The sequence below is a fragment of the Phyllostomus hastatus genome, unplaced genomic scaffold (genome assembly GCF_019186645.2).
Source record: "Phyllostomus hastatus isolate PE091 unplaced genomic scaffold, TTU_PhHast_1.1 phas_contig_86, whole genome shotgun sequence".
In the NCBI taxonomy this organism is placed as follows: domain Eukaryota; kingdom Metazoa; phylum Chordata; class Mammalia; order Chiroptera; family Phyllostomidae; genus Phyllostomus; species Phyllostomus hastatus.
Window position 1 is genome coordinate 45,314,177 of NW_025333977.1, and position 27,189 is coordinate 45,341,365.

At 36.3% G+C, this 27,189-nt stretch overlaps 1 non-coding gene and 1 pseudogene across 1 annotated transcript; both read left to right on the plus strand.

Annotated features, from left to right (window-relative positions):
• The window catches only part of LOC123827357, a 139,468-nt pseudogene extending 114,692 nt beyond the window's left edge, over positions 1-24,776 (plus strand).
• On the plus strand, positions 8,242-8,348 carry LOC123827684. Its single transcript, XR_006787324.1, has one exon. It is a non-coding gene; the product is annotated as a U6 spliceosomal RNA (small nuclear RNA).
• Positions 24,777-27,189: the final 2,413 nt, after the last annotated feature.

Here is a 27,189-nt window from a genome sequence, read left to right on the forward strand (position 1 = left end):
GCCGACTCGAGAATTCACAGTATGCTTTATACCCCTCTGATGCATATTCATCAAATCAGTGTTATCTAGTCTGTTTTTAAACAGAGTATTAAGTACACAGCTGAACCCTTTGGGTTTGAATATTGGTTCTGATACTGACTAGCTGTGTGACCTTGTGGACTTTACTTGATCTCTCTGTGCCATCATTTTCTTTCTCTTTCAAGTATGTGAAATAATATTACCCATCTCACAAGTTTGTTGTAATGAGCATATGAAGAAAAATATATGCAATTATTTACTAGGAAAGTGATGATGTCATGGTATAAATATGGCAGTTATCACTGCTATGTGTCAGAAAAGTAAAGGGAAAGACCGGAGTCCCTGCTCTTAAGGAGCTCATAAACAAGCTTAGGAGATAAATGAGTGTTTTTGAGGTATAATCATGTACCTGTTTTTGGAGATACAAAGTGGAATACTTCAAGATGCTCACAGGCAGGGGTAGGAAACATAACATAGTGTACTAAATGAGGTGATAGAACTCTGCCCTGTCTAGAGTACAAGAAAAGGATGCCAGTCTAGTCTTCAGGTTGCACAGTAGGCTGAGACTGAGCTATAGAGGTCCATTTCCATGAAGAGCCATGCCTTTAACTGGGTTTTGAAGAATATGAGTCAGTCAGAAGAGGAGTCAGATGTAAGTAGAGGAATCATTCTGTTCAATGAACTCCAAGTGACTCATCCATGATATAGGTAGAAGATACATAGGAAAAATTAAAAATTTTTTTCAAACAGATTGAAATTTAACATGAAAAATAAAACACCTGTTATATTTACCCTTTTATGCTGTAGTAGAATTTCACTCCTGTCATTCAGCATGCAGATTATCCAATAAGGAAAACAGGGCTGCGCTTCTATGATAGATTACACCTATATTTAAAATCTGGAAATACAAATAATAAAATGTCAAATGACATTCAATTATTTCTGCTAAAAATGACTGTATCTGAATTAAAAATTACCTTATAATGCAAATTATATTTCAACAATGCTACACTTGGATCATTTTATTATAAATAGTGATGTATAATTTAAAAAATAATTACTAGCTGTGATATTGTGATATATAATAAGAAATATATATTTGGTCTTCCTCATTTCTGACACAAAGCTGCTCAAATTCTTGGAATTTCCTAGGTGAGAAAACATTAAAGGTATCTTTATTATGTTAATGAGATGAATTTTAGAAAGCACACAAGAATGGTGGCTGGTTGCCAGGAGAAACAGCCATGTGATTTGAGAGTTAGACCTTTCAGTCCTATTTTTGCCCCCATCCTCTACCTGCAGGGAAGTGGAGAGGAGTTGGCGATCAAGTTTACCAAGGGTCGATAATTTAATCAATCATGCCTAAGTGATGAAGCCTCCACAAAAACACAAAAGAACAGGGTTCAGAGACCTTCCCAGATGGTGAACAAGTGCGGACTTGAAGAGAGTGATGCACTTGGAGAGGATCTGGAAACCTAAATCCTTTTCCTATACCTTGCTCTACTCATATCTCCTATATGACAGTTCTTGAATTACATCATTTCATAATAAATCAATAATCTAGTAAGGAAAGTGTCTCATAGTCTGTGAGCCAATCTAGTAAATTAATTAAACCAAAGGAGAGGGTCACTGCAACCCTTGATTTATAGGCACAGTTGACAACCTGGACTTGCTGTTGGCCTCTGAGGTAGATAGCATTCCTGTAGCCCTTAACATGAGGGATCTGATGCTATCTATCTCCAGGTAGAGTTTTAGAATTGAGTTGAACTTTAAGAACACTCATCTGGTGTTGGAGAATTGCTTGGTGGTATGGGGACAAAAATCCACACATGGAAATTGGGTGTCACTATAATGAAAAGCTCTAACATATATGTTAATGGTTTTACTAAAAGGTTGCATAATAAAAGGTGGAAATTAGACCAAAATGACAGAATTGCATATAAATTTGCCTGTCCTGCAGATGAAAAATAATTGTGTAGTTAATAAAAACAGGTGTTAGAGAATTATAATGGTAAAGCAAATATATCATCAGGAAAGCATATATCACATATATATATATATATAACCAACATGGAGCCCAGAGGTCACAAAAAGATTGCCTTATTATTACCCTACATGTGAACTTTTGACCAGCTGCAACACCACATCCTGAACTTTACTGCCTCTTCACTATGGCAACCAGACAACCTGTACTGTTCACCTTGAAAGGAGTCAATCCAATTCACCAGCCAGTACCTTTCATTTGCATAGAAGACCTAAATGAGGTTTAAATATTTGGACCTTTGTGCTTGCCAAGGGACACATCCTGGCACTTGCTTATCTCACCATTCCAATTTGACCCAGTCTTCCTCACCCTATGTTACACAGATAGACAATAGAAGTTTCCTTTGTTAGAAACTTTGTAATTTCTGCCTTAATAAACCCTGCCTTTGTATGTTCTCTTCAGAGCACAGTTTCTGTTGCGACTCAAATCTACATCTCCCAAATATGAATCTTTTAAGTTAGTTGAAGCATCGTCTGCTACATCAGAAGGTTGTGGATTCCATCCCAGGTCAGGATGCATATGAGAGGTAACCAGTTAATGTTTCTCTCTCACATTAATGTTTCTCTCTCTCCCTTCCTCTTTAAAAAAGATCAATTAAAATACCTTTGGGTGAGGATAAAAAAAGAAAATAATAAGAGATAATCTAAAATCATCTACTTTAGAGAAAAAGCAACATTATAAAATAAAGGGTCCATATGAGCAAATGTAGGAAATATCTTCCAACGAACACAGTTAAAAGGTAAAGTAGAAAACTTTTAAATAAATACAAGCATAACCTCTGAGAAAATGAAAAAGGCAGTGTAATAAAACATTCATTAACAAAACAAGAATCAACTATAATAAGGAAGAAGAAATAGTGATCATCAAATTATTGAATTCAGTTATGAAAAAAATAACCAAATTGTCAAAGCAGAAAGTAAAATTAGCAAGCTAAAATATTGTGCCAAAGAATTAGAGCCACACTAGACAACACGTCTTCTAATATCTTACCTTTTGTTTGGTATTTATATAGTCAATATGTTTATTTACTTACCCAAATTAAACACAACATTTTAAAACAAGGTATTGTGGGGAAAATTTTTAGTTACAGTTAGGCAGCCTGTCATAATCATGTATAAATATTTTTAAAGAACATAAAGTGTCAACAAAGATGATGAGCATTATTGATTATTCTTGTGCTTAAAGAGGTTGTTAAAATTAATTTTAGCCTCCAGGTCTGCAATTATATAAAGGACAATTTCTAAAGAAAGAGAATCTTGATATTAAGATGGAAAATATACAACAACATGCAAAACAAAACATAAAGCATTGATGAAGACCTATGGATGGTCCCAGGATGAAGTCCCAGTATGGACTAAGTATGTGTTGATTAAAAAACAAACAAACAAACAAACAAACAAACAAACAAACAAACAAAACCCCAGCAAGTGAAAAGAGTAAAATGCTTTAGTGTTGAAGGAAGACATACTTTCACACTGAAAGTGGCCACAAGATAAAACAAAATACCAGATGAATAGATTCAATGCAGTGAAATTTTAGAACAAAGAAGATAATGATACAATTATAAAAAATACTACAGGGGATTGTGGGCATGCTCTGCCCACAGAGCCCCCCCACCCTCCACCCCTGACCACCGATGAGAATGAGTCTACCAAGACATGATCTGCTTGGGGAGGAAAGGTAGCCGAGCTTGCAAAGGAGAAGGGCCTGGAACCTGTTCCTCAATGGACTTTTATTGGGTTTAATTTGCACAGGAATACAGGGTGTATATGTAAAGCTCATGGATCATTGTCAGGCAGAAATGACTAAACAATAGATAACAGTCAAAGGACTCTGAAGGCTTATTCTGAGTCGGGGTCAGATAATTTAAGGGCCATAAAACTTTGGGGAACAAACTCACTTCATGCTTGGACACTTATTGTTTATATGAGGGTATTAGAAAAGCAGGTTTCACGGAATTTTATGCATTCTTTCCCCTGATTGCCCCGGGGAACCTGCCCTTTCCCTCACAGGGCTGTACTCACCTGCAGCATTGTTTCAGACTTAAGTCAGGCAGGGGAAATAAGGCAGCCAAGAGATTAGGAGACTTCTTGCAGACAGAATGAGGACTCAGGCTATGTCAAAGCCAAGGGGTGAGGGTCCATCACCCGCTTCTTGTATAGCCCTCTCAAGTCCTCCCCTGATAGCCCCCTCATGAACATGCCTGTTTTAGGTTGTCCTTCATTTGAGGAATCTTCCATCATTGGCTAACTGTTCATCTACTCAGGGCCAAGCAGGGTGAAATAAAGGGGGCAGAGGCGGTGCTCCTGCCAGGGAGATAAGCTTTGTCTTCCTGGTGGCTTAGGGTACCAAGGTCACTCACTTAGCCTTAGCCATGGGGTGGGGGGCAGGTTACAGCTTCTGAAACCAGGCAGGACTGTTCCCAATGGGGAATAAAAGAACAGGCAAGCTCACAAGCACACACAAACACACACACAACACTTAGTTTATTTACAATTAGGAAAGAATCAAAGTGGCATCCAATTTTCTTTCATCAAAACTGAACTGAGAAAACAATGAAGCAATATTTTCAAAGTTCATAGGGAAATTATTTTGAACTTAGGCTCCCTTCCATTTTCAATCTATATCCATTTACCTGCTTTCTGTCTGTCTACCTACCTACTTATCTGCTATTTATTGGAAGCAGTTTTGAAGTGCAACCTGTAGCAGACTGTATTTTCAAAAAAGGACAAGAGCAATATTTTAGATCCAAGATGGTTGCCAAACCTTCAAGATATCCCCTTTAAAAAGATGGAGTAAGTTCGCCATTTCCTTGAACCAGAAAAGTACATTTCAACTGCCATGATAGAATAGGGCGCAGTTGAAAATTTCATTGATAATATGAAATTTTTAGAATGTTATAGGATTAAAAAAATCTACAAAAGCAACCAAGTTGGAAAAAATAGTTGAAGAATATGAAACGAACAGTTGCCATACATAATTTTTCTAACAACTCTTACAAATTAATAGAAAAACTACAATGACAATTTAAAAATTGGACAAAATTCAGGTTTGACAAAGTCAGAGAAAAGGAAAAGCACATGGGCATTAAAATACAAAAAATATGCATAACTCACTAAATATAAGAAATATGCAAACTGAAATTTCAATGTGATGTCACTTTTGCTTACAATATTGGCAAAAGAAGATTTTAGATTCACAATATTTTGTAATGTAAGGATTTTATATTATTTATTTATTTTTAATTTTTAAATATATTTTATTATGCTATTACAGTTGTCCCATTTTCCCCCTTCACTCCTCTCCACCCTGCCCACCCCCTCCTACCCACATTCCCCTGCTTTAGAACAGTTCTTTAGCTTCTACATTTTCTATACTATTCTTGCCCTCCCCTATCTATTTTCTACCTATTGTCTATGCTACTTATTCTTTAAACCTTTTCCCCCTCTCTCCTCCTCCCACTCCCCTGTTGCTAACCCTCCATGTGATCTACATTTCTGTGGTTTTGTTCCTGTTCTAGTTGTTTGCTTAGTTTGCTTTTGTTTTATGAGTAGTTGTTACTAACTGTGAGTTTGATGTCTTTTTTTACCGTTCATACTTTTTATCTTCTTTTTCTTAGATAAGTCCCTTTAACATTTCATTTAACAAGGGCTTGGTGATGATGAACGCCTTTAACTTGGCCTTATCTGAGAAGCACTTTATCTGCCCTTCCATTCTAAATGAAAGCTTTGCTGGACAGAGCAATCTTGGATGTAGGTCCTTGTCTTTCATGACTTGGAATACTTCTTTCCAGCCCCTTCTTTCCTGCAAGGAAATCAGCTGACATTCTGATGGGAACTCCTTTGTAGGTAACTGTCCACTTATCTCTTACTGCTTCATTTTTACCTTGGGTAATGTAATTATGATGTGCCTTGGCCTGTTCCTCCTTAGGTCCAACCTCTTTGGGACTCTCTGAGCTTCCTGGACTTTCTGGAAGTCTATTTCCCTTGCCAGATTGGGGAAGTTCTCCTTTATTATTTGTTCAAATAACTTTTCCACTTGTTTTTCCTCTTCCTCTTCTGGTACCCCTATAATTTGGATGTTGGAATGTTTAAAGATGTCCTGGAGGTTCCTAAGCCTCTCCTCATTTTTTTGAAATCTTGTTTCTTCATTCTTTTCTGTTTGGTTGTTCCTTTCTTCCTTCTGGTCCATTCCATTGATTTGAAACCCAGTTTTCTTTCCATCACTATTGGTTCCATGTGCATTTTTCTTTATTTCACTTATTGTAGCCTTCATGCTTTCATCTAATTTGAGACCAAAATCCACCAATTCTGTGAGCATCCTGATCACCAGTGCTTTGAACTGTGCATCCGGTAGGTTGGCTATCTCTCATTTGCTCAAATGCATTGGCTGAGAGGCCATCAATTCTGTTTGAGCCATCTTCTTCCCCCCTCCCCTTTGGTCTGGTCGCACCTGTTACATATGAGGGGTGGAGCCTTAGGTGTTCACCAGGGCGGGGCACCTCAGTTGCTGGGTTGTGACGTTGCATGTGGGGATGGGGTCCCAGATGGAACAATGGCGCCTGCTCCGCTCTCTCTCAGACTTCAGTCCCCTCTGACGCTTCCACAAGCAGATTGGGCCCTTCTGGTGCTGGCTTCCGGGCAAGTGGGCTTGTGTACTTTCTAGGACTCTGTGGGTCTTCCCAAGGAGCTCTCCTGTGAGGCCGAGAGATTCTCCCAGGCTCAACCTCCACAGGTGTTTTCAATTGGTGCTTTTAGGATTTCTTTCCTGGCACTGGGTCCCTGAGTTGCTTGGTCTGTGCCACTGCCATTTTCGCCTGGTTTATCTGTGCGTGAATGTGTGTCTGCAGACAGCCAACTGCCTTGTGGGCCTCACTGGGTCTGCTCATTGCCTTCCACACCCAGGGTCTGCTACCAGGTCCATCAGCTGCCCCGGAGCTTCTGGGGTCCACCAACTGCCACCTGCGCCCTGCATGCCCACTTCTGCCATCGACCGCTTTTTCCTGCCAGGACCCCATGACCCCTCTCTGTAGGCCTCCAACTCCTCCCCTCTTACCGGTCTGGATTAATGGATGTCAGACTTCCATTCAGTTCATTTCTCTCTGTTCTGGTTGTTTGTTTGTTGTTGTTTCTAAATTTTTGTTGTCCTTAGTTTTGGCTGTGCGAGGAGGTACAGTGCATCTATCTACACCTCCATCTTGGCCGGAAGTCGTAAGGATTTTATTAACAGCAACTTACAGTATCTAGTTAAACTATAAAAGGCTAAAGTTTCTATATTTATTGCACTGTGCATTAGATCTCTATAGTTAAGTTACTCCTCACTGAAAGTTAGTACTCTCATGCACTTGACCTGTCCCCCACATCCTGTCCCTGGTAACCACCATCTTACTCTCTGTTTTTTACAAGTTTGACATTTTTAGATTCCACATTTGAGTCATATTTTACAATATAATAAAGCTTGATAAGATCATAGACCTTAATTATTCCAACGACTAAAAAGAAATGATAATTTTGTAATATGATAGAGGTGTTATCACTACAATGACAATCATATTACATATATAAATGTCTCAAATGAACATTTTGCACCTTCAATTTATACAGTGTTACATGTCAAATATATTTCAATTTAAGATAAACCCTTAACATTAAAATATCTCAAACCAAGAGTTCCACTTGTAGAAATCTATCATACAAAAACATTTGCATAAATATATGTGTGCTTGTGTGTGTGCCTACATAGGCATACAAGGAAGTGAATTAGAGCAGTATTGATGATTCCCAAAGTTACTAATAATGCCCATATGCCCTAATTTAGGCACATATAAAGCACAAAGTATAAGATAAAATAATGTAACAGTTAATCAAGTAAGGTAAATATATTTATATTTATAGGTATATTAAAATGACCAAGCTAGATAGCAATATAAATATATATGTATATATAAATATACCTGTGTACATATGAAATACAAATAGTACTTTTTATATAACTGGACTTACAAGTGAATATATATGAGCCTATATGAATGTATACATATATGTAAAATCATTTAGAAAGATATACAGTAATTCATGAATCACTGGAAATTAATTTTGGCAGGGAATGTAACCAGCATAGTAGTAATTTCAATTTTTATTTATGTAGTTTATGTTATTTGATTTTTCAAAGTGAAGATAGTGCTCACTTTGGCAGCACATGTACTAAAATAGGAACCATACAGAGAAGACTAGCATGGCCCCTGTGCAAAGATGACATGGAAATTCATGAAGTGTTACATATTTTTATGTAATAATATCCATATAACAGGGATAACAGGAGGAAAAAAAGAGGAGCAAGGGATAGAAAAACTGTTTGAAAGAGTAATAATGGAAAACTTCCCTAATTTGATGAGAGAAAAAGTCACACAAGTCTAGGAAGTACAGAAGATACCAAACAAGATGAACACAAAGAGGCCCACTCCAAGGCACATCATAATTAAAATGGCAGAATTCAAAGGCAAAGAGAGAATCTTAAAGGCAGCAAGTGAGATACAGGAAATAACATACAAGGGAGCTCATATAGGGCTAGCAGCAGACTTCTAAATAGAAAAAGCAAGCCAAAAGAGAATGGTGAGAAATATTCCATGTAATGAAAAACAAAGGCCTGCAATCAAGTCTACTGTACCCAGCAAGGTTCTCATTTAAAATGGAAGGTGAATTAAGGAGCTTCCAAAACAAAAGAAGGCTAAAAGTATATACCTCCACCAAACAAGCATTGCAAGATATGCTAAAGGAACTGCTTTGAGGAGATGAAGAAAAAGAGTGAGAGAGAGAAAAACACAGGTGCAGAGGGGAAAAATGACAGTGAATAAGTACCAATCAATAATAACCTTAAATATAAATGGATTAAATGTTCTAATCAAAAGGTATAGGGTAGCTGAATGGATAAGAAAACAGGACCTGAACATATGCTGGCTACAAGAGACCCATCTCAGAACAAAGTACCTATACAGACAGAAAGTGAAGGTTGGAAAAAAATATTCCAAGCAAAAGGACAAGGAAAAAAAAGCCAGGGTAGCAATACTTATATCAGACAAAATAGACTTCAAAACAAAGGCCGTAACAAGAGACAGAGAGACACTTCATAATACTCAAGGGAAGAATCCATCAAGAAGACATAAATATTGTAAGCATAAATGCACCCAACCTAGGAGCACCCAAATATATAAGGAAAGTTTTGGAGGACTTCAAGAAAGATATAGACAGAAATACATTTATAGTAGGGGATTTTAACACCATACTGTCAACAATTGATAGATTTTCCAAATGAAATATCAACAAGGATTTTTTGACCCTGAACAATACACTAGATCAAATGAACTTAACTGATATATACAGAAACTTTCATCCCAAAGAAGGAAAATACACATTTTTTTTCAAATGCACATGGATTATTTTCAAAGATCACATGATAAGACACAAAACAAACCTCAACAAATTCAAGAAAACTAAAATTATATCAAGCATTTTCTCAGACCACAAGAGCTTCAAACTAGAAACCAACCTCAAGGAAAAAACTCAAAAACATTCAAATACATGGAGACTGAATAGCATGCTATTAACAATGAATGGACTAATAATAAGATCAAGGAAGAAATTAAAAAACTTCTCGAACAGTGAAAATGAACACAAAACAGTCCAAACCTTATGGGACACAGTGAAGGCAGTACTGAGAGGGAAGTTCATGGCAATACAGGCCTACCTAAAAAAGATAGAAACATTTCTAATACAAAACCTAACCTTACAGTTAAAAGAACTGGAGGAACAACAACAAACAAAGCCCAGAGTGAATAGAAGGAAGAAAATAAGATCAGAGCAGAATTAAATGACATAGAGACTAAAATAACAATTCAAAGGATCAAATAACAATTCAAATAACAATTGTTATTGGAATAACAATTCAAATAAATCTAGGAGCTGGTTGTTTGAAAAGATAAGCAAAATCGACAAGCCTTTAACAAAACTTATGTAGTAAAAAAGAGAGAGGATCCAAATAAATACTATCAGAAATGAAAGAGGTAAATTACAACTGATACCACAGAAATACAAAGGATTGTAAGAAATTACTATGAATAACTATATGCCAAGAAATCTTGGTTTTCAAAACCTGCATGAAATGGATAAATTTGTAGAAACATATAATTTTCCAAAGGTGAATCAAGAAGAAGCAGAAAGCCTGAACGGGCTGATAACAGCTAATGAAATTGAAGCAGTTATCAAACACTCCTGGCACACATATCTCTGGACTGCATGGTTTCACAGAAGAATGTTACAAAACATTTAAGGAAGAGCTAACTCTTATCCTTCTCAAACTATTCCAAAAATCCAAGAATAGGGAAGACTTTCAAACTCTTCATATGAGGCCAGCATCATTCTAATCCCAAAACCAGATAAACTCACAACAAAGAAAGAAAACTACAGACCAATATCACTAATGAACATAGACATTAAAATCCTCAACAGAATATTGGCAAACAGCATCCATGAATACATTAAAAAGACTGTACACCACGATCAAGTGGGATCCATTCCAAGAATGCAAGGATGGTACAATATTTGCCAATCAAAAAACATAATATATCACATAAACAAAAAGAGACAAAAATCACATGACCATATCAATAGATGCTGGAAAAGCATGAGATAAGGTACAGCACCCATTTATGATAAAAAGAGTCAGCAAAGTGGGAGTAGAGGGAACGTACCTCAACATGATAAAGGTTATATGCAAGAAACCTCGTACTCAATAGGTGCTCAAAAGCTTTCCCACTAAGATCAGGAACAAGCCAAGGGTGTTGCCCACTTTCACCACTTCTATTCAACATAGTATTGGAAGTTCTAGCCACAGTGATCAGATAAGAAAAAGAAATAAAAGGCATCCAAAATGAAAAAGAGGAAGTAAAGCTGTCACTGTTTGCAGATGATATGATAGTGTTCATAGAAAACCCCATAGACTCTACCAGAAAACTATGGGACCTAATAAGTTAATTTGGCAAAATAGACAGATATAAAGTCAATATTCAGAAATTGAAGGCATTTTTATACACCAACAGGGAAATATCAGAAACAGAAATTAGGAAAAAAATCCCATTTGCTATAGCAACAAGAAAAATAAAATACCTAGGAAAAAACCTAACCAAGGAGGTAAAAGACCTGTACTCAGAAAACTACAGAACACTGAAGAAAGAAATTAAGGATGATACAAATAAATGCATGCATATACCATGTTCATGGATTAGAAGAATTATCATCATCAAAATATCCATATTACCCAAAACAACTTATAGAATCAATGCAATCCCAATTAAAATACTAATGACATATTTCACAGATATACAACAAATAACTCAAAAATTATATGGAACCATAAATGATCCAGAATAGCCTTAGCAATTTTGTGAAAAAAAAAAAAAAAAACAAAGCAGGGGGTGTCATAATACCTGATATAAAATTACATTAGAATTCCATAGTAATCAAAACAGTCTGGTACTGGTATAAGAACAGATACATAGATCAGTGGAACAGAACAGAGAGATCAGAAATAAACCAATGTCTCTATGGTTAATTAATATTCAACTAAAGGGGCAGGAACATAAAATAGAGTAAAAATATCCTCTTCAACAAATGGTATTGGGAGAGCTGAACAGCTACATGCAAAAAAATGAAACATGACAACCAACTTACACCATAGACAAAAATAAACTCAAGGCAGATAAAAGGCTTAAATAAAAGTGACAACACCATTAAACTCCTAGATGAGAACATAGGCAGGAAATTTTCAGATATTCCACACAGCAATATTTTCATTGATATGTCCCCTAGAACAAGGGATAAAAAGAAAAAAATAAAGTAATGGGACTGTATCAAATTAAAAAGCTTCTCCATGGCTAAAGGAAACATTAGCAAAACGAAAAGGGAACCAAATATGGGAAAATAAATTTGCCAATGATACCTCAGACAGGGTTTGACCTACACAATATATAAAAAACTCACATATCTCCACACAGGGAGATAAAAATCCAATTAAAAAATGCGCAAAGGACCTGAACAGACAATTTTTCAAGGAGGACATACAGAGGTCCCAGAGACATATGAAAGGATGCTCAGCATAATTAGCCATCATAGAGATGCAAATTAAAACCACAATGAGATGCCACTTCACACTGGTCAAAATGCCCTTCATAAATAAATTAACAAACCAGCCCTGGAGAGGTTGTGGAGAAAAGGGAACCCTAGTACACTGTTGATGGGAATGAAGACTGGTGCAGCCACTGTGGATAACTGTATAATTTCCTGAAAAAACTAAAAATGGAACTGCCTTTTGACCCAGGAATTCCACTGCTGGGATTATACCCTAAGAATCTTAGAACATCAATTCAAAAGAACCTGTCCACACCAATGTTCATGGCAGCATTGTTTACAATAGCCAAGTGCTAGAAAGTCTAAGTGTCCATCAGTAAATGAATGGATCAAAAATGTAGTACATCTACTCAATGGAGTACTACACAGCAGAAAGAAAGAAGGAGCTCCTACCCTTTGTGACAGTATGGATGGATGTTGAGAGCATTATTCAAAGTCAAATAAGCCAAGTGGTAAAAGACAAATAACATACGATCTCACCTATAAGTGGAACCTAATCAACAAAATAAGTGAGTAAAATAGAACCAGAGACATGGAAATAAGGAACAAACCTGCAGTTACCAGAGGGCTGGGGGAAGGGGGGAAGGGTGCAAAGCAGGAGAAGGGTCAAGACAAGCAATGAGGATAAAGGACCCATAGACAAAGACAATGGGGGGGAGGATTGAATGTGAGAGGGGATTGGGTAGGACAAGGGAGAGTAATGGGGGAAAAACAGGGGCAACAAAATATAATAAAGTTAAACAACAAAATATAATAAACAACAAAATAAAATAACAAAATGTAATTGAACAACAAAATATAATGAAATTTTAAAAAATTAAACTAAAAAGTAGGAATATATATTATTTATTTTTTACTGAAAATATTTAGAAAAAATAAATTTCACATGTTGAGCAGGGCTTGGTGAGAGCAGATTATCATTGCTCCAGGTAGTGTCATCTGGGACAACTCCAATGGGACTAGAGTATCTACATCTAAAATGGCTCATCTACACCCCTGGCCAGGTAGCTCAGTTGGTTAGAACATCACCTTGATACATCAAGATTTCAGGTTTCATTTCTGGTCAGGGCACATACAAGAAACAACCAATGAATAAGTAGAACAACAACAAATCAATGTCTGTCCCTCTCCCTCCCCCCTTTCTTTCTAAAATCAATGAATTAAAATAAAGAAATAAAATAGCTCATTTACATGACTATCAAGTTGGTTGTTCATTCTCAGCTGGGAGTGCAGCTACACTTGTTGACTGGGGCCTTGTGGCCATCTCTTCATCTGGCAAGTTTGGCAATGTCACAATAAGACAGTCTCAGAAGAGTTGACTTCTTATATGACAATTTGCACCCCTAAACAAGTAGAACTTGGCAAATTTTCTTAATTCCTAGGCTTAAAGATGTTAAAGTATCACTTCCTTCACATTTTATTGGTCAAAGCAGTCACGAGACCAAGAGAAAGATAAAAAGGGAGTGAAGGACACAAGGGCATAAAAAACGGGGAATATGGTTCACTGAGGGCCATCAAAGTAACAGAGTACTACAACCTTCAGAAGATGAAGGTTGGGACTGATAAAAATAGCTGGAGAACTGAACAGAGATTGATTGACCTGAGGAGAGAGGCAAAGCAAAAAGAACATCATACCTGTATAATCTCCCTTCGAATCCTTATTTGTCTTGTAACTCAGTGTGTTCAAGGAATACTCAGAGAAGCCAAGCAGAAAAGGACAGCATGAAGTTTGGAAAAGATGAGCAGAATTTCAGCTGCTCCCCACTGCCAAGGAGAAAAGGGGAGGATTTTGAGTTTCTCTAAATTATAGAGGAAAGACAAAAATACCCGGCTTTTTATTGAAATCACAGAAAGGCCATATTTTAGGAAAAAAATTTATTTGCAAGGAATAAAGGATTCAACTTAAGAATAAGAGTAAAATCCATGCTGTCTTATCTTAATAAAGTATAAATCAGAGGCCCCAGAAGGTGAGTGTGTTTAGTCAGTCATTTTACTATCTGCTAGAACACATGCCAACATTTTTCAGAGGACATTTTTAATCCATGGTCTCTAAACATGTTACCCAAGTTTACAAGAGAATATGACTCATAGTGAAGATACAGAAACAGTTAATGGTAAAAGATGATTCAAGTATTGAAATTAGCAGACAAGGACTTTAAAGCAGCTCTTAATATATTCAAGAACTTGACAAAAGGAAGGAGTCTTACAGCAATGGGTGAAAAGGGGAAGGTATTAAGAAGTACAAATTGGTAGTTACAAAACAGTCATAGGGCTGTAAAGTACAGCATAGGGAATATGGTCTATAATATTGTGGTAACTATGTGTGGTGCCAGGTGGGTAATGAAAATATTGGGTGGAACAGTTAGTAAAATCTATGATTGTCTAACCACTAGGTTGTACATCTGAAGCTAATACAACATAATACTGAATGTAAGCAATACTTGAAAACTAAAATTTAAATAAAAAGCATTCAACAATTAAAAGAAAAGATGGGGAATATTAGCAGAAAAAATCTACATCTGATATAAAAATATAGTATTGGGTTGGCCAAAAATTCTGTTTAGTTTTTCTGTAAAATAAAAGACACATTCTTCTTTTTTACCAATAACTGTATTGATTTGGATATTTTGAGTATGTTGGCCATCTTCCACATGGTATAATGTTGACTATTCTCAAATAATGTCTTGATTTGATTGCTATCAACTTCAACTGGTCTACCCAACTGTGGAACATCGTTGAGCAAAAAATCTCCAGCATAAAACTTTGCAAACCACTTTTGACACATTCAGTTAGTCACAGTACCTTCTCCACACACTGCACAAATAATTTTTTGTATTTTAACTTTACTTGAAATAATAAAGCATAATATGCTGAAAATGTTGCATATTTTCACCTTCCATCACCATTATTAAAATGGCTACACAAAAATTCACCATTTTTGATAAGTATTTTTAAGTTCACCCTGATATGAAAACTGCAACAATACAATCTAACAAGATTGTTTCAAATACCTCATACAGTTAGACAACGAAGCACCAGTAGAGCCATCCTGTGGAAAAAAAACACCAAACAAAATTTTTGGCCAACCCAATATATTGGATAGTCTTACAAGTAATGGGAGAAGCCAGAAAATATCAAAGTGATCAAATATGTAGCAATTGGAATAATGTTTATTAAAATTGTACACTTCCTAATCCCCAGAGCCTGAAAATCTTACCTTATATGAGAAAAAGGATTTTGCAGATGTGAGTAAATTAAGGATTTTGAGATAGGAGATTATCCTGAATTATCTGGATAGGCCCAATGTAATCACAGGCATCCTTAAAAAATGAAGGTGTGAGTGTCAAAGCTAAGGAGAGATTTGAAGTTGCTAAACTCCTAACTTTGAAGATGTAATAAGCGGACAGGATCCAAAGAGTAAAGACAGTTTCTAGAGGCTGGAAAAAGCAAAAGAATGAATTCTCTGCTAGATGCTCCAGAAGGAATTCAGCCTGTCAGCTCCTTGATTTTAGCCCAGTAAAACCCATTTCAGACTTCTGATCTCTAGAACTGTGAGGAAAGTAAAGTTTAATATAAGACTGAAAAGTAGAAATGCACCACTTATGAGAAAAGTGAAGGAAAATACTTTCAGGTATGAGAAAAAGTGAGGGGAGAGGCCTTGAACCATAAAATAACTTGGCACATGTACGGAACTTAAACTATATTAACTCTGGACTAGTGAGTGTGTTTGAGTGATGAGACCAGAGCATTTGATAGGAATCAGGTCATGAAGGGCTTTGTAGAACATGGTAAAGCATGTACTTTTTTCTGAGAGCTATCCTCCATGTAGGTCTTTTAAGCAGGAGAGTAACTTGATTTGATGTACATTCAAAAGTAGGGAATATTACAAACAATGAATTTGAAAAAAGCAAGAGTGAAAAGAAGTCAGCTGTTGGGAGGCTACAGCAATAGATGAAGCAAAATATACAGGTAGCTTGTATTTACAGCAGATATGGAAGGCACAGATTGATTAAAGATATCCTGGAAGTCAAATTAGCAGGATTTGATGGATTTGATCAGAAGCATTAAGAAAGGGGAACTTGAAGATACACCTTAGATGTGTTTTCTGTTCGTTTGTTTGCCTGTTTTTGGCCTGAATGGCTGAAAATGGTGGACGATTTTACGGTGTTCAGTAGTGAATGCCATTTTGTTAATAAATGACTTAGCTGGGGAATGATGCTAGATATTGACTCCAAAGCACTTGATCTGAACCACTAAGCCATGCTGAAAATTAAATTTCTACTTCCTAGGTTTTCTTGATTAAAAAGGAAAGACATTAAATCATTAGAAGTCCTCTTATCTTTGTGATTCTCTGAAGTACCTAAGACTTTCACCCTATATCTGAGTCCACACATCAAAGAAACATAAAGGGGATCAATGCACAGCCAATTTAAATCACCAATTATCAGTCTGAAAAAATCAACACACACAGAGTCAAGAAACAAGGGGATGAATTAAAAAGCACATGGACTATAGACATAAATACCTGTTATTGAGTCTTGGTACCAGCATTTTTTAGTTTGTGTCATTGGATAAGTCTTTGGATAACTTTTTTGAAACTCAAGTTTTTCATAAGAAAAAGGAAATAATTGTAATTACCTATATTATTATTGTAAGTATGCTAACCAAATTATTTTTACCATTTATAAAGTTAAAAGCTAGAAATAATCCATTGCTTTTCTCAGTGATCTAAGTTATAAAATAATCAACCTCTAACATTTAAAAATGAATAGATGTATTTAAAATAAAATTAACAGTTTTTTCTTTTTCCAGCATCCAATATAACCATTAATAGCAAATTGACTTTTGAACTTACATACATTTCATTTTGTGTATAGAACATTTCAAACATTATGTCCACATGTTTTAAAAGTCAGATTGCTACACACAAACACACACAACACACATTCATTCTATAGCTTGCTTTTGGATCTAACAATATAGTGTTGACATCCTTCCAAGGCAATATATATGTCAACCTAGTTTGTGTTAATAGCTGCATAATAATCAATGTTACATATATGCCAAGTATCAATAGATGTTCCATTTAATCATTCCAATTTGGGAGAAAATTAAGTTTGTTTCAAGATTTTGTGATTACTAACAATGCTCTAATAAATATCTAGGAACATTTATCTTTTAATCTTGGTAGTTTTATTCCTATGTAATCAATACTGAAAAATGGGAGAGTTGAGTTAAATGCTATACATATTTTAAAAAATAATTATTTAAATTATTTAAATACTAAATTAAATACTAAAGTAAAGTTAAATATTCAATAATAGTTATTTAAATACTGCATTATTTTTTAAAACCTTGTAGCTATTTACATTCCTAAGTGTACTCACAACTCTAGCAAGTTTGGATGCTTTTATTATTATTATTATTTTTCCAATCCAATAGATGTAGCATCTGTTATTTCAATTTCACTTTTCTGAGGACTAATAATAATATTTTCTCATATTTTTAATCTATATTGTAGTGAAATACCTGTTAACTCCATTGCCTTTAAAAACAAAAGAAACTGTATTACCTGTCTTTATTAGTAATTTTTAGAAGCATTATGTATATTAAGGAATTAATTATTTATCTAATATTTGTTTACAATCATTTTCTCCTGCTCTATGAATCCTTTTTTGATTTTGTTATGACTTTTGTCAAATAAGGTTTTCATATTTATGTAATTAATATGTAGATTGCTGCTTTCATGATTTCTGGGTTCTTACTGTGAATTAATTATGTATTCATATTTTAATTTTTTCTATTTTTGAGTATCTTTACCATTTTTATATATTTTTTAATTCATGAATAATTTAATTTTTATATATAATGTATAGTAGCATCTGATATAATTTTTCCCAATATAAATTGTACTTAGCATCTTGTGTACATTATTAAGTCCCTATATAGACTTTATCTGTTTCTAGATTTAACTCTGCTCCATTGATTAACACTATTTGACCCTAAACAATGCTGGGGTTAAAGAAGATGGTCTCCTGTGGAGTCAAAAACTTGCATATAACTTTTGACTTTACCAAACCATAACTACTAATAGCCTAAGGTTGACTGGAAGACTTACTGATGATATAAATAGTCAACATACATTATTTTGTATATTATTTGTCTTACACTAAAGTAAGCCAAGGGAAATAAAATGTTATTACAAAAATTATAAGAAAGATGAAATATGTTCATAGTTATGTACTATATTTATCAATGCTCTAAGTTTACATTGTCTTTCTATAAGATGAATCCTGTGTCAGAGCCTACATCAATATTGTCTCATAAAATACAAAACACTGTAGATAATATAAGTTTTAGAAATTCTAGATATCTAAAATGGATAGTTAATGTGGAAAAATTTGTATTTATTTATAGGCATAATGATCCATGCATTGATAATGAAGAAATAGCAGTATGGTTGCTTCCTGGTAGCCTAGTGTAATTGATACAATAGGAGGTAGCTACAAAATTATTGCAGTAGTACATTATGTACTACTGTTACTTTTATACAGTTATGATTTAAACTGCAAGTTTACATTTGTTTACATCTCTCTCAACAGTAAATGGTATGGTCTGTATATATTTGTGTGTATAATTTTTGATAAATTTTAACTTATAATAGATTTGTATATATTTGGTGATAGTAAATGATAAAATAAGCTACTATATACATATTGTATGCATTCATGATATAAGATTTAAAAATTTTTAAAAATAATTTGTGTTTTCAAATTGCTGCAAATCTCCAAAACATTTTACATTATATTTATTTTTTAAAAATCTGAATGTAAGTGGATTTGTGCAATTCAAACCTTTGTTGTTCAAGGGTGAAATGTATTTCTATTTTTGTGCCAGTCCTATGATACTATGATTATACTAGTTTTTTTTTTAAATAAGTTTTAATACTTGCTGGGCTAAGTCTTTGTGTGTTATCTTGTTTATTAGTACCTTTTTTAAAAATACTCATAATACTTTTCAATGAATAAGAATCATCAATCAGTAATATGCACCCCCAATGTTTATAGGAGTTTTATTTACAACAGCCAAGATTTGGAGCCAGCTCCAGTGTCCATTAATATATGAGTGGATAAAAAAGCAGTGATACACATACACAATGGAATATTACTGTGTTATAAAAAAGAATGCATTCTTACCATTTGCAACAGCATGGATTGACCTAGAGTGTAATATGCTCAGTGAAATAAATCAGGCAGAGAAATACAAATACTATATGACTTCACTTATATGTATAATCTAAAGAACAAAATAAATAAACAAAGAGAAATAAAACAGACTCGTAGACATAGACAGAGAACTTGTGGTTGCCAGAGGTGGCAGCAGGGGCACCAGATAAAAGAGGTGAAGGGACTCAGAATCACAAATTGGCAGTTACAAAATAGTCATGGAAAAGTAAGCAACCACAGGAAATATAGTCAATAATATTGTGATAACTATATATGGTGCCAGTTGGGATACTGGAAATACTCAGGTGAGAATTATATAAAGTATATTATTGTATAATTGTAACCAAACAACCAGTGGCGGTCCTGCCACTCACTGCCAAGATGCAAAAACTCTGAGATGGAGTTTGGTAGAAAGGAAAAAGACTGTTTTATTTACAGTATATAAAGTTTGAAATAATAACAGGTTTATGTTTCAAAGTCTATTTACTTCAAAATATCCAAAGAAAATCACCTGCTACCCTCTATCATTTTAGTTCAATATTGCTCAGGATCCTCTTCTCCCATTCAAAGGCATCATCCTTTAGGAAACATAGGTGGCTTAGCTGGTTTTCAGGTGCTATCTGGCTTCCATCATTCTTTGGAGTTTGTGTGTTAGGCATCCTACTCAAAGCACAGATCTCTTTCTCCAGTCACTGTGTGCTGCTGCATCTCCGTGCCTGGCCAGGTAGGACCCGCACAGCACTGGTCCAGTCATCATCACCCCTGCAGCTTCCCAGGTAGGGGAGGGGTGTGGTTCTCATTGCCTGCTCATGTGGCTTCCATGAACAGCACCTGTCTGCTAAGCCCTGTCCTACACATTGGTGCTGTTGGGCCAAGTCCCATGCTGGAGTGAGAGAACCATTGTTTCAGGAGGTTGCAGGTGGGCATCTGGGAACTCCCACTGAGGATTCTCAATCAGAGTAGGGGCAGGGGCTTGTCCCAGCCACACAGCTTCCCTCCCCTCTTCTGGGCCTAGCAAATACTATATTCCAGGAAAGCCCTGGAGAAGCACCAGAAACATTCCCAAACTAATTGAGACCTCAAGGCCTGAGGCCCAGGAACTCCAGCCCCAGGAGGCAGACAGGAGAGAGGGGAGAGCATGAGCCTAGTGTTTGCATGAGCTCTCCTTTTAAAGGCAGTCCCTAGAATCCTTTGCTTCCCTGGTTGTCAGTACAACCACAGCTGATTTTTAGCTGCCTGCAGCTGTGGCTCATTTGCCACCCTTGGTGTTTCACCACCCCTACTTTATTTCCATGGGGGAGGGTCCCTCTGTTATGTATCACTAAACTGCACACCCAAACCAATACATAATCAAATATATATATATATATATATATATGAAGGAATATCATCTAGTTTTAAAGAGTGTTAATAAACAGAGAAGTCAGGAGAAATTGGACTTTTTCAGTAACTGCTTAAATGATTAGATTCTTTTTTTTCTTATATCTTTTTTATTGTTGTTCAAGTTCAGTTGTCTCTATTTTCCTCTCACCACTCCCCCCTCTCCACCCATCCCTACCTCCTACTCTCCATCCTACCTCCTTTTGGCTTTGTCCATGGGTCCTTTATACATGTTCCTTGACAACTCTTCCCCCCTTCCCCCCAACGTTATCACCTTAACCCTGGCTACTGTCAATTTGTTCTTCATTTCAATCTCTCTGGTTATATTTTGCATGCTTGTTTTATTAGATTCTTCATATAAAAACTTTAATATTACAAAATGGTTGAACAGGACTGCATCAGATAGCTTACTTCTGAAGAAATCTGAAGTTTACATTCTCACAAAAGGACCTTGTTCTAATAAGGTGGCAGTAGACTAATTACCTCACAGACACTGAGAAAAAAAAAATCACCTTTCACCTGTTTCACAACCCTGGCAATTGATCCTCAACAACTGGAGAATCACCTATAGGTATTCCCTAGAAGATTTACTTATCCAGTGAAAAGTAGACATAAGAAAATCAGTTTAAGTCACACAGAAAAGTCCAAACTTTTAAAAAGTGTTTAGGTGATTAGACTTGTAAAATACCGAACAAATTTCCAAAAATAATCTGAGATATTTTTCAGATATGTAGCAGATTAGAAAGCAGGTATCTAGCCTGAGGAGTGAAAAAAACAGTAAATAGAAAAATTTTCAGATAACATCACCACAATAAAAACTTCTTTTTGGTTGGATACCTTTATTATTTTTATCCTCTTATGGCATTTTCTCATGATCCATCATATTATGCAATTCCTAAATTTTTCATGCTTCATGCTCTAAACCACTCCTGCCAATATTTCTAACTCTAAAATGTCTGGCCTTTTACAGTTTTGAGATTCTTAAACTGTAACTAATTTACATAAAATTCAGTAGTAATGATATTTTGTTTGAATTACCAGTGTTTGTTTGCAAACAGGAAAAAAAACATGCAACAGACCATTTTTACATAAAGCTATCATAGGTTCAAAAAAGTATGCACATGACTTGGAACTTTGTCACTTCTGAGCTCAGAGAAAAAAATTAAATAAATGGTTATTATAAGTTTTTATTGTGTGTAATATATACCTTATATAAAGTATATTGATTTGAATTAAATCATCTTTATGATGTGTACTACTAGGAAAAATTTGGAGAAACATGGATGAAAAATAATTTAAATGGCTGAAATCTAGGGATTTCTTTAGAGTGAATTATTTCTCATTTATCACTATCTTTCTACAAGACACTGAACATATGTAGATGGCTAGATGGACATTATCTTCCTACCAGATTCCTTTGTGGAATTCTATTTCTACATTCTAATTCTAATTCTAATTCTAATTCTAATTGCATAAATAGTATTTTATATTAGAAACATTACAAGTGTGGATTTTGTAATCAACAAAAATACCCATCAGAAATTATATCCAGTGTCTATAGGCTTAGGAGTAATTAGAATCTTATTTGAGAATCTTATTTGAAATATCTACCATTTCATTAATTTATAATTTTTTGGGTTTTGATTTCCTTCTTGACTACATAGTTCTTGCTCCTGGAGTTTATCCCATGTTTATGTTCCACCAACCACTGTTGACCTCCATGAGGCTTAGACTGTGCTTGTCTTATTATTCCAAATCCAGAAGAGTGTTTGCCTTGCTTTACATGCCTTGCCAAACTTCTCTCCCCATTCTCTGAACTCTCTTGGTACCAGGCTTGCCTCTTTTAGACACTCTCCCCAAGACCTTGAATTTATGCTCCCTTTCTACTCTAGCTTAGCTCCACCAGGGGAATCACAAATGCATTTGAGAGTAGCATCAATAACATCTTCTTTAAAGAAGATAATTTTTTTATATCTGAAATGACAAAAGTTTAATGGGTTCTCATAATGTCAAGCAATAAAAATAATTATAAAATGTCTGTATGTTAATACATAGTACATAACAAAATGAATGCTATTTTATGATAAAGTAAAAAGTACCACAATTTTTGAAAAATTAGCTTTCACCTTTAATAAGCATTAAAGATAAAATAATGTGTAATAAAACATATAACAAATAATACATAATATTGTACCTATCACATACTTTTATTATTCAAGTTCTTTTATATTGTCTTGAGATTATATATTTAGGAGGTCATTAGTTAATAGCATTTGATTGAAAGCATTCTGATTCATTTGTCTACATCAAACAACAAAATGTTTTTAAGAATGCTTTTATAAAATTACATGACAATGATGGATCTCAAGAAGTTGTCACTATATTTATAGTAAGTTAGTGGTGTGCTATCTTGTACTATCATACATCTAAAAACTTCTGAATCATTTCAAATGGCAAGTCCATTTTCCTTTTTAAAAGTTTTTCTAACCAAAATAATTGATTTCATATTTTTTTCTGCATATTGTAAAAATAAAATTTGATGCTAAACTTTTGAGGAGGATTTAATTATCTTCTTACACTGATAAAGCTTGTATTAAAATAAAAACAGACAGCTTCAACCTGAATATCCACTTCTCACCTTCCTCCTTGAAAAACAAGAGCTTCAGCACGCACTCCAGCTTCACCACAAGCTACCAGACCCTGGGCTCTGTGTGTGCCCAGCCACCCAGTCCAGCGGCCAGCAGCACAGCCAGCATCTATGCAAGGCACCAGAGGCTTGAGCTCACAGATCTTGGTGTCCAACTCCACCAATATGAGGGGCAGCTGGGGGTTTGGAGGGCTTGCTGCAGGGGTGCAGGGCTCTGGTGGGCATAGTGAGTGAGAAGGAGACTATGCAATGCCTGAATGACTGCCTGGCCTCATACCTGGAGGTGGTGAGAAGCCTGGAGGTTGATAACTGGAGACTGGAGTTCGAAATCCAGGAACACCTAGAGAAGAAGGAACCCCAGGTCAGAAACTAGGAGCATTATTTCAAGACCATGGAGGAGCTGAGGGCTCAGATATTTTGCAAATTTTGTGGATCATACCCACATCATTCTGCAGATTGAAAACGCCCCTCTTGCTGCTGATGACTTCAGAGTCAAGTATGAGATGGAGCTGGCCATGTGCCAGTCTGTGGGGAATGACATCAATGGGCCCCTAAAGATCATTGATAATAGCAATATCACTCGGCTGCAGCTGGAGACAGATTGAGGCTCTCAGGGAGGAGCTGCTCCTCATAAAGAACCACAAAGGAAGTAAACATTCTACAAAACCAGATTATCAATTCTGGATTGACCATGGCTTTAGATGCCTCCAAATCTCAGGATCTCTGGCAAAATAAGGCAGATACCTCAGCGCAGTATGAAAAGCTGGCTCAGAAGAACTGAGAGTAGCTAGCCAAGTACTAGTCCCATCATATTGAGGAGAGCACCACAGTGGTCATCTCACAGAATGCTGAGGTAGGTGTTGCTGAGAGGACACTCTCGATGCCAAGATGTATGGTCCAGTCCTTTGAGACTGAGCTGGACTCAATGAGAAATCTGAAGGTCAGTTTGGAGAACAGTTGAGGCAGGTAGAGATGTGCTATGCCACGCAGATGGAACAACTCAATGGGATTCTGCTGCACTCGGAGTCAGAGGTGGCCCAGATCTGAGCAGAGGGGCAGCACCAGGCCCAGGAGCATGAGGCCCTGCTGAACATCAAGGTCAAGCTGGAGCCTGAGATTGACACTTACTGCAGCCTACTGGAAGAGAGGGAGGACTTCAATCTTGTTGGTGCCCTGAACAAGAGCCACTCCTTACAAGCCATCCAAAAGACCATGACCTGCAGGATTGTGGACAGCAAAGTGGTGTCAGAGGTCAACACACTGAAGTTTTGAGGCATTAAAGGCAGCAGAAGTGGGGCATCCCTTGGCAAGGCAGGAGGCCAATAAAAGTTCAGAGTTCATTGAAGAGTAAAATGAAATGAAATGAAATGAAATAAAATAAAATAAAATAAAAATAATTCTTTTGCTTAAACAATATCATATTATTGAATGTAATGAGAACCACTTGTTATTTTTGGATTATAATTTTGATAAAGAGTACATATTTTGTCAGATATTTGCATAAGTTGTATCTAAGTTCAGTTTCTTTTTTTATTTTTATTTTACAAAATCTCTGTGTCATAGAGAAGATTAAATTGTGTGCTTGATTTCAGAAATGTATTCCATACACTATATTTGTTACTGAAAAGAAGTCTTGATGTTTTAACACTCTGGAAATCAGACATTTTTAGATGAAGTATAATATACAAAACATGAAAGTGGATATAGAAAACTTGTGGCCTCGAGTCAAGATGGCTGCATAGAAAGACATGGCTCACCACTTCTCACAACCATACCACAATTACAACCAAAATATAGAACAACCCTCACTCAGAAACATCAGAAATCGAGTTTAATGGAAGTCTGATAACTACGGAATTAAAGAAACCATAGCCAGTGAGACTAGCAGGAGGGACACAGATGTAGAATGTGCTGGTCTTTCACCCATGTGTGGTGGATGAAAATTCAGGAGGGAAAAAGTGAAAGATTTATACAATCTGAAGAGAAACTATCTATAAAGGACACGTGGACATAATCAAAGGGGGGTAGGATCAAGGGTGAGAAGTAGGGATGGCTGGGGTGAGGGGGAGTGGTAGAGGGAAAATGGAGTCAACTGTACTTGGAAAACAATTCAAAAAAAGGAAAAAAAAGACAAAGACATCATCCAGTAATTCATATATAAAATTATAGTATAAAAATAATTGACTAAGAGTAAGAAGAGCTGTGTTCTAATCAATGACTTCTATTTAATCAGTTTTGTGACTTTGGAAATGTAATTTCAACTCTCAGAAAATTAGGATCAGGGTTTATTTTTTTTCTTTTTGTTTGTTTTATTTTATCTGTAACATGAAGTGGTTAGATCAGCACTGTCTGTATTCTAACTTGTTACAGAACCAATTAGTCCATACGTATCACAATAGATTATATAACTCTACCTGGAAAACAAAATTCAGGAGGGATATCTCAGGAATAAGGAGCCTCTGACCCATACCAGGAGCCTCCGCCCAGGGTTTCAGTGCCAGGAAAATAAGTCCCTACAACTTCTGGCTGCAGAAACCAGTGGGGATTGAGTCGGCAGAAGAGACCTCTAGAGGCCCAAGCAGATCCTCTTAGAAAACCCACACATGAACTCACCTACTCATATTCACTCCCTCTGAGCATCATCCCTGGGGTGGCAGCTTGAAAGGCACAGTAGCATACCAGGAGAGAGTATCTGACATTGGAGCTAACGGAAGCTGTTGTCCCTTTTTTGAGCCCTTCCCCCACAGTTTCATGCAGCTGGCAGGCTCGTGCCATATTTGAGACACCATCAACCAGGCTAACATTATTTGACCCACCTTGGAGATCCCCAGAGGTTCTGGAGAGATTCCCACCCAACTTATGGGCCCACCCAAGCTGCTTTTCCATATGAATGGCTGGTCTTGGCTCATGCTTCATAGCCTGCCTCCTAAATTGTATCAAACAAACAATAGCTGGTGTCAGTGAGTTCCAGGCCAGGCACTATCAGCAGCCAGATTAGTTTCATAGCTTGGCTTCATCTGGGAATCTCCAAGCCCAGCACAAGTAGTAGCCTTCTCGGATTGCTTTATAGCTCACAAAGGGAGGCCCTGAGCAAAACACAGGTGGGGACTCACCTTTGCCTGTACTACCCGGGAAACCCCAGGGCCAAAGTACCCTGTGGACAGCTAAAGACCACTTCAGAGCACTGCCACCCTGCCCCTGCACAGCTGATCCTACATGGAAGATGGAGGTTTGTGGTCAGTGGTCACAGCAAATCCTTGTAGCTGAATGGTCTGGGCAAATCCCTCCCACTGATCTGCCAATAGCAACTAAGGCTCAACCACAAGAGGAGGGTGAACTCTGCCCAGACTAAGGGCATACCTTGAGTACCCATCTTGGGTAATGGGGGAGGCTGTGCCACTGGACCCTACAGGACCCATTAGGTTATACTACCAAGACATAGAGTCAAAGAAACTCTACCTAATACATAGAAATAAACACAAGGAGGCTGCCAAAATGAAGATGTAATGAAACATGGCCCAAGTGAAAGAACAGATGAAAACTCCAGAAAAAGATCTAAACAAAATGGAGATAAGCAATCTATCAGATGCAGAGTTCAAAACATTGGTTGTAAAGATGCTCAAGGATCTTAGTGGAGGCATCAGCAGCATAAAAATGACCCACTAATTGAAATAAAGAACAATTTACAAGGAA